The following is a 9,342-nucleotide window of genomic DNA, read 5'->3' on the forward strand; positions in this document are numbered from 1 at the left end:
AATGGCTGTGTGTTTAGTTATTTTGAGGGGGCAGCAAATTTACACTGTTATACAAGCTGTACACTCACTACTTTACATTGTAGCAAAGTGTAAATTTTTCAGTGTTATCACATGAAAAGATACAAGAAAAGATTTATACAAATGCGAGGGTTGTACTTACTTTTGTGACAAACTGTATGTGAGCTCCCGCACACAGAGGGGTGTACTTACTTTTGTGACATACTGTATGTGATATCCCGCACACAGATGGGGTGTACTTACTTTTGTGGTTACATCACACATGGCGTGTGCTGAGGTCTGCAGCAATGAAGGATTTTTGTATTTGAAACTTTAATGTAAATCTAGACAGTTGAGGGGGTGTAATATTCCCGCTGGGTGGAGTATGCGATCCTCTTACTTTCAATATCGCCCCAATCGAGGCGTGGTTTTTGCCGCGATTGTCGCCTGACAAATCGCAGGACTGCTTTTGGGAAACAGGCATCCCGTCATTTTGTTTGTGTGATTTGTCAGGTGACAATATTGTCCCATGATTGGGGTGCCATTGAAAGTAACGGGATCACAAGCTTGTGACTCGTTTTGCAGGAATTCGGGAAATTGCAATAATTCCGCCCACGGTGCGGAACGCCTAGGTGTGATCACAGCCAAAGCTAAGCGTCTTCTATCAGTTGCTGGGTTCTCCTTCTATACATTCTGGGGGAACATTTTCTTCCTCAAACATTCCATACATTCTCTTCATTCTTTATTCCACCGCTAATAAATACTTTGCATTGACCTTGTATAGCGCTTTTCTCTCTGAGGACTCCAAGTATTGGAGATGGCGTTGGCCGGGAATCGAACCCGGGTCAGCTGCTTGGAAGGCAGCTATGCTTACCACTGCACCACCAACGCAAAAGTAGCATTTAGTGTGGGAGGAAACCGGAGTACCCAGAGGAAACCCACGCAAGCACAGGGAGAAAATGCAAACTCCATGCAGATAGTGTCCTGGTCAGAATCTGAAACAAGGACCCCAGTGCTGCAAGGCTAACATCTAAGCCTCTGTGCTGCCCATATGCGGCCTCTGTTCTCTAAGGCCCACCCCCGCTGAGCGGGGTAAATCACTTATGTTCACTTAAAGTGCCTTCACAAGAAATCCAAACTTATCCTAAACTACAATATATAACACTCCTATAATAAAACACACCCAAATAACAAGGAGAGGTACAGTGGTCCCCAAATTAGCAACACAATGGAGCTAAATATTCCATTCACCCTTAGGCCTCATTCACACAGGGGGTATGAATCTGTACCCCATGGGAGGACCATGTTTACCGAAATGAGGATGCACAGGTGTTCCCAGCATGCCGTGTAGGCAGTCCCATTGCTGTCAACTGGGGTGCAGTGACTGTACCCAATGTGACATCTGTTTGGGTGCCGGTGCACAACCCCTGAACGCACCTAGGGTGCGTCTGCACAACTGCACCGACATGGATGTCCTTTTTGGGGTTAATGCAGCCCCCACACAGGGTACAGATTCATACACCCCGCGTGAGTGAGGCCTTGGACTTCTCCATGAAGGACCTCACTGGCGGGAAAAGTTCTCATTTCTCCAGCAGAGAAAGCCTAAAGAAAGCTGGAAAGACTCCTCCCACCTCTGAAGACAAAAAGAGTTCCAACCTCCAATTATAGCCGGTCCAACACACGCCTCAAAAACATACCGGCCTTCAACCTCCTCTTATAGCCAGTCCAACATGCGCCTCAAAAACATACCGGCCTTCAACCTCCTCTTATAGCCGGTCCAACACATGCCTTAAAAACATACCGGCCTTCAACCTCCCCTCATAGCCGGTCCAACACACGCCTTAAAAACATACCGGCCTCCAAACTTCACAACATAATCAACTACTAATAATCGACAATACATAGATCAACAATATCACCTGTAAAAATGTGCTTGAGTTGTTAGTGGTAAACAGCATGCTAGGCCCAGGGGAACCAAACCAAGTCCTCCAAAAGCTGCCTCATATCCAAAAGTTGCCAAGAGTGTTTATGTAGACATTATGTTTTAAGGTTAATCAAAAATATCACATTCTAAAGGGAAAGGTAGAACAAGGGGAGGAGGAGTATGGAAGAGGCAGAGAGGGAGGAAAGTAGGGGGGATGAAAGGTTCTGGGTAAGGAAGGGGTGTGGGGGTTCCCCCCAACCCTCACCCTCTTCTTCCTCCAACCTTCCCTTCTCCCCCCTTTCCTCCCTCTTTCATACTCCCCTTTGTTCTACCTTTCCCTTTAGAGTGTTATATTTTTGATTAACCTTAAAGTTTATTGTCTACATTTACACTCTTGGCAACTTTTGGATATGAGGCAGCTTTTGGAGTGCGTGGTTTGGTTCTGCTCGGACCTAGCAGGCTGTTTACCACCAATATCTCAGACACTTTTTCTTACAGGTAATTATGTTTACACAATGTATTGTCGAACCTTAAAGCTTCTGCAAAGCTGCAGAATGGTAAATAGAGGGCTGATGGGGAGATCCTCTGGTTACTGGAGTGGCAGCCGCCACCAGTGTAGGGACCTGTGTTGGTACAGCCGTACCTGGCCCCTGGGAGGGTCCCTCAAACTTTTTGTTGAGTCTTCTTCTAGGAACAGCCAATTGTCTTGTTTGTCCAACTAAATTGATAGTTGGTGATTCAGAAGCTGCTTATGAGAATCTTTTAAGAGATTGATGATGTAGTGGATTCCTGTCATGATGGCTTGAAAGGAAGATCCTCTCCCTCATATTCACTAGCAAATCGTCCTCTTCTCATCACCTAGTTTAACTTTTCTTCCAACATTTTGGCCATCTTCAATCCCAAGAAAGCTGCACCCCTCCCATTTAAGTGCAATCTGTCACTACTATAAAGATGGTAACGGCCTGAAAAGTCAGCCCAGTTCGCCATGAAGCCAAACCCCTCCTCCCTGCACCAGTTCCTCAGCCACTTGTTAAGTATCATAAGCTCTTGCTGTCTATGTGGTGTGGCTCGAAGTACAGGCAGTATTTCAGAAAATATTGCCTTGGGGGACCTTTTCTTCAATATGGCCCCCAAGTCCCTAAAATCATTTTGTAGGGCACTCCATCTTTCTCTAACTTTGTCATTGGTACCGATATATACCATGACAGCTGGGTCCTCTCCAGCGCCATCCAATAATTTGTCCATGCAATCTGCAATGTTCCGAACCTGGTAAACAACATACTCTTTGGTGATAATGGTCTTTGTGACAGATTGCCCTCTGTATTCTTCCAATAACTGAATCCCCTACCACTAGTATGTGCCTATCCTTTCTGGTAACCTTGCCCCCATCTTCGTCACATGCTGGTAGAGTTTCTGTGTGAAAGTCACATGCTGGTGAATTCTTTACGTGATTGTCACATTCTAGAGGGGTCTCATTGTGAACATCACATTCTGGAGGAGACTCATGCCGCGTACACACGGTCGTTTTTCGGCATTACATTTTTTTTCGCTTTTCAGCATGTCCAAAAAACAACGTTTTTCCAACTTCATCATTAAAAACAATGTTGCCCACACACCATAATTTTTGAAAAATGATGAACAAAGCACGGTGACGTACAACACGTACGACGGCACTCTGAAGGGGAAGTTCTATTCGCCTTTGGGCTGCTTTTAGCTGATTCCTTGTTAGGAAAAGACGATTTGCGCCTTTTTGTCTATTACAGCGTAAAGAATGTGCTTACTCCATTATAAATGGTAGTTTTACCAGAACGAGCGCTCCCGTCTCATAACTCGCTTCTGGGCATGCGCGGGTTTAAAATGTCGTTTTAGCCCACACAGGATCATTTTTTACAACACGAAAAACGACGTTTTAAAAAACGACTTTAAAAAATGCAGCATGTTCGAATTTTTTTTTGTCGTTTTTCAGAAGCCGAAAAACGATGTGAAGCCCACACACAATGATTTTAAATGACGTTTTTAAAAATGTCATTTTTTTTCATGCCGAAAAACGACCGTGTGTATGCGGCATTATTGTGATCGCGAATTTCTGGAGTAGTCTCATTGTGAATGTCACATTCTTGAGGGGTCTCATTATGAACATCACATTCTGGAGGAGACTGGTTGTGAATGTCACATTCTGGAGTAGTCTCATTGTGAATGTCACATTCTAGACGGGTCTCATTGTGAACATCACATTCTGGAGGTGACTCATTGTGAACGTCACATTCTGGAGGTGACTCATTGTGAACGACACATTCTGGAGAAGACTTGTGAATGTCCCATTCGGGAGGAGTCTCATTCGGAACGTCACATTCTGCCAGAGTCTTAGTGGTAACGCCACAATCTGCTGGAGTCTTAGTGGGAAAGTTACATTTTGCCAGAGTCTCTACAGAATCATTGCACGCTTAAGGAGTCTTCATGTGAATGACATGGTTGATTTAAAGAAATTCCCAACTTTTGGGCTATTTTCTTTTTCCAACAGAGCTTCACCCTGTTCATTTAAGTGCAGTCCATCCCTGCTGTAGAGCAAGTAACCATCTGAAAAGTCAGTCCAGGTCTCCATGAAGCCAAACCCCTCCTTCCTGCACCAGTTCTTCAGCCACCTGCTAAGCTCCCTAAACTCCTGCTGCCTTCTTGGTGTGGCTCGAGGTACAGGTAGTATTTCTGAAAATGCTGCCTTGGAGGTTCTTTTCTTTAGTATAGCTCCTAAGTCCCTGAAATCATTTTGCATCCAACAATCCATCCATCCGATCTACAATATACTGTTCGTCGATCACCATCATTCTCACAGATTGCCCTCTCTGTCCCTCTAATGACAGAATCCCCTACCACCAGGATCTGCCTATCCTTTTCTGTAAGTTTGCCCTCATCTTCATGGGAGAAGATATTCCCATGGCTGCTCTGTTTTTTTGGTGGGTTCCCAACATGTACGTCACATTGTGCTGGAGTCTTAACATGAATGTGACATTCAGGTGGTGTCTCCGTGTGAACGTCACATTCAGGTGGTGTCTCTGTGTGAACATCACATTCAGGTGGTGTCTCCGTGTGAACGTCACATGCTGGTGAAGTCTCAGTGTGAACGTCACATGCTGGTGAAGTCTCAGTGTGAACGTCACATGCTGGTGAAGTCTCCGTGTGAATGTCACATGCTGGTGAAGTCTCCGTGTGAACGTCACATGCTGGTGGAGCCTCCGGGTGAACGTCACATGCTGGTGGAGCCTCCGCGTGAATGTCACATGCTGGTGGAGCCGCAATGTAGCATTCATATTTTGACTCGCTCACTAGGGCAGTCCTGCCTTGTGAGCTATCTCTGCAGTAAATACGCTACTATCTTCAGCTCTCCCTGTGTTTCCCCCCCCACCCACCCTCCATGTACATGTCTCCATCATACGCTACTATCTGCAGCTCTCCCAGTGTCTCCTCCCCCCCTCCTCCTCCCCCTCACTGTACATGTATTCTTCCCCTTAGATGTACATGTCTCCATCATACGCTACTATCTGCAGATCTCCCTGATTCTCCTCCCCCTCCCTGTACAAGTCTCCATCATACGCTGCTATCTGCAGCTCTCCCTGTGTCTCCTCCTCCCCCCTCACTCTCCATCTACATGTCTCCATCATATGCTACTATCTGCAGCTCTCCCTGTGTCTCCTCCCCCTCACCCTCCCTGTACGTGTCTCCATCATACGCTGCTATCTGCAGCTCTCCCTGTGTTTAGTCCTCCCCCCTCACCCTCCATGTACATGTCTCCATCATACGCTACTATCTGCAGCTCTCCCTGTGTCTCCTCCCCCACCCTGTACGTGTCTCCATAATACGCTGCTATCTGCAGCTCTCCCTGTGTCTCCTCCTCCCCCCTCACCCTCCATGTACATGTCTCCATCATATGCTACTATCTGCAGCTTTCCCTGTGTCTCCTCCCCCTCACCCTCCCTGTACGTGTCTCCATCATACGCTGCTATCTGCAGCTCTCCCTGTGTCACCCCCTCACCCTCCGTGTACATGTCTCCATCATACGCTGCTATCTGCAGCTCTCCCTGTGTCTCCTCCTCCCCTCACCCTCCCTGTACATGTCTCCATCATACGCTACTATCTGCATAGTATCCCAGATCAACGGCGTCCCAAGGGGGGGCCAGAGGGGGCCCTGACCCCCCCCCCAACATTATGCTGTGCCCCTGGACCGTGGGTAAGTGTGTGCACTGCAGACTGCAGTACACTGTGATCACTGAACTGCATTATCTCCATCCCTTCTCTCCCCCATCTGTCTCCCTCTCCTGTTGTTTCAAGACATTCACAATTTACTTTCACTTTTAGTTAGGCAGGTAATATACAGTGCAAATTTCTTTCCTGCATCCACAGATTGCAGGAAAGAAACTTCCATGATTCCCCCATCAACAGACAGTGGTGACAGAGGAATATCCCTCCTGCCCAGCAATTATATTCTCCCGACAAACAGTGATCATTGTTGCAGATGCGGAAATACAGTTGTGTGTCGTCTGCATAGGAGTGGTAAAATAACTTCTGGTTACTGATGATTTGAAAGAGAGGGCGAAGATAGATATTAAACAATATGGGCGACAAGGGAGATCCCTGAGGGACTCCACATGGCACCGTACGTTTTTCAGAAGTGAAAGACCCCAGTTTCACTGTTTGTGATCGGTTTTCCAAGAAGGAGGAGAACCAGGGTAAAACACCTTCAGCGACTCCGGCTACTTCAGCTAGGCTAGCCAGTAGTAGTCCGTGGTCTACAGTGTCAAAAGCCGCACTTAGGTCCAGGAGTATCAGGAGACAAGATTCTCCTTCGTCTGTGGCCTCTAGAGCATCATCCCATATTTTGACCAGCGCCGCTTCTGTTCACATCCCTATCAGCATGTCAACAGAGAAGGTTATACAGCATTACTGCTGCTAGGTGACCAGCTGGGGGGCTCGGCTCTATATAACCAATAGTGCCAGCCTTCCCCTGCATGCACACATAATGTCACCAGCACCTGGTCCTAATAGACTGCCAAGGAGACAGATGCCAGACCAGCACTGTCAATAGCATGGACAGGACAGCTGGGGAACCCCACAGTGGCAGAACACCAGGGCCCTGGTGGCAAGACAACATTTGCAACCCTGATAGTTCTCCCACTGCTTTGGACCCTTATGCCGCGTACACACGATCATTTTTCGGCATGAAAAAAACGTTGTTTTAAAAAAAATGTCATTTAAAATGATTGTTTGTGGGCTTCACATCATTTTTCAGTTTCTGAAAAACGACAATTTTTTTTTCCGAACATGCTGCATTTTTTAACGACGTTTTAAACAATGTCGTTTTTCGGGTTGTAAAAAATTATTGTGTGTGGGCTAAAACGACGTTAAAAACCTGCGCATGCTCAGAAGCAAGTTATGAGACGGGAGCGCTCGTTCTGGTAAAAATAATGGAGTAAGCACATTCATCACGCTGTAACAGACAGAAAAGCGTGAATTGTCTTTTACTAACACGGAATCAGCTAAAGCAGCCCCAAGGGTGGCATCATCCGCATGGAACTTCCCCTTTATAGTGCCATCGTACGTGTTGCTAGAGCATTTTTTTAAAACGATGGTGTGTGGGCAACGTCGTTTTAATGATGAAGTTGGAAAAACTTTGTTTTTTCTACATGCCGAAAAACTTATTTTTTTTAATGCCGAAAAATGAACGTGTGTATGCGGCATTATATTTTCTTGGGCTGGTGGCATATATTTATTGTTTTCTGCCACCCTGGGGGGCCCCAGTATAGTAGGAAGGGAGCTCACTGCAGAACATGTTAAAGGGCCCGTTGTGGGATCATAGTAAAGGGCCCTAGGATATATATATATATATATATATATATATATATATATATATATATATATATATATATATATAATTGCATTTTATTGTTGACCCCCTACTTTTGTCCCTGTCCCCCCATGTGCCCCCCCTAAATATGAAAGCTGGAGACGCCACTGTCCCAAATACTAGAGTAACGGTACCGTACTGTTCATGTTTGTAATTAAATGATTTTTCTAAGTACTTTTGGCGCATTTGGTATGCATAGCAGACTTTCCCCTCTTTAGCTACAGAATTTTTACTATGAAAAGGGTATTGACAATTGAGCTTCAGCAGCCCCAACTCTCACTTTCTCGAAGGACTGGACATTCCTTGGATGGCCAAGCTGACGCCTCATTTAGCTTTATCTTCATACTATACAGTATGTGTATATAGTTTTATATTTTAGGGCACGTAATGCAAGTGCTTAATATGCTTCTCTCTTGTATGTACTTTTTGATTGTTGGTAAAAAGTTTTGTATCTGGCATACTGAATGATGCCAAGTACCCTTAAAGCGGAGGTTCACCCTAAAAAAAATATATACCATCCTATCCAGCATACTTGCGTCAGCTACAGTATGCTGTTTTTTTTTTCACTGTACTTACCGTTTAATCGTTCATTTTCTTTTCTTCTTCCCGGGGGGAAAAGGCGTTCCTATGAAGGGGCGTAGATTATTGACGTGTGGCTAAAGTGTGTCACGCTTTCCGAAAATAGCCGGACTAGGACTCGGCTCTTAACGGCGCTATACGGCACCTGCGCACAGACTAGGAGCTGACTGCGCGAGTGCCGTATATAGCCGAGTCCTAGGTCGGCTATTTTCGGAAAGCGTGACGCGCCTTAGCCGCACTTCAATCATCTACGCCCCTTTATAGGAACGCCTATTCCCCGCGGGAAGAAGAAAAGAAAATGAACGATTAAACCGTAAGTACAGAGAAAGAAAAGGAAAAAAACAGCATACTGTAGCTGACGCAAGTATGCTGGATGGGATGGTATATAATTTTTTTAGGGTGAACCTCCGCTTTAATACCTTTAAGAAACTTCAATAAAAAACTACTGGAAAAGAAAGTGCCATGCAAGCTTATACATGCTCAATGTAGAGCTGGCTGTGGTTTGTCAGAAAGCCACAGCTGGCTCCCATATCCAATATGGTAGTGCTGGGGACCTGCAGTGCTGAGAAGAACCAGATGCTGGAAGACAATGCTGGACCCCAGGCACTTAAAGTCTGATTTTTAAAAGACTTAAAAAAAATCTATCTGAAGTTCATCTTTAAACTGTAAGAAAATTAATACTTCCATACCTATCCTCAGAATGGAAATGGTGGACACTTCACAGTTGGGCATATCTTGTGGCATACAAAGAAGAAAGGCAGACCAGCACATCTTAACTGTGTCTCCAAGAAGACAACATGGGGGACGGAGAAGGTTCCGGGAATGGCGTAGATACCTGCGGGTGGCTCTGGTATCTATTCCAGAAAGTGGGAGCAAAATAACTGTATTACACAGGTATCTGCTCCCCCCTGAAAGGTGCCAAATGTGACACCGGAGGGGGGGTTCC

At 45.7% G+C, this 9,342-nt stretch overlaps 1 non-coding gene across 1 annotated transcript; it reads right to left on the reverse strand.

The window, feature by feature from the left end:
• Window positions 1–816: 816 nt before the first annotated feature.
• On the reverse strand, window positions 817–888 carry TRNAG-UCC. Its single transcript has one exon. It is a non-coding gene; the product is annotated as a tRNA-Gly (tRNA).
• Between the last annotated feature and the right edge of the window lie 8,454 nt (window positions 889–9,342).

The sequence above is a fragment of the Rana temporaria genome, chromosome 4 (assembly GCF_905171775.1).
Source record: "Rana temporaria chromosome 4, aRanTem1.1, whole genome shotgun sequence".
In the NCBI taxonomy this organism is placed as follows: domain Eukaryota; kingdom Metazoa; phylum Chordata; class Amphibia; order Anura; family Ranidae; genus Rana; species Rana temporaria.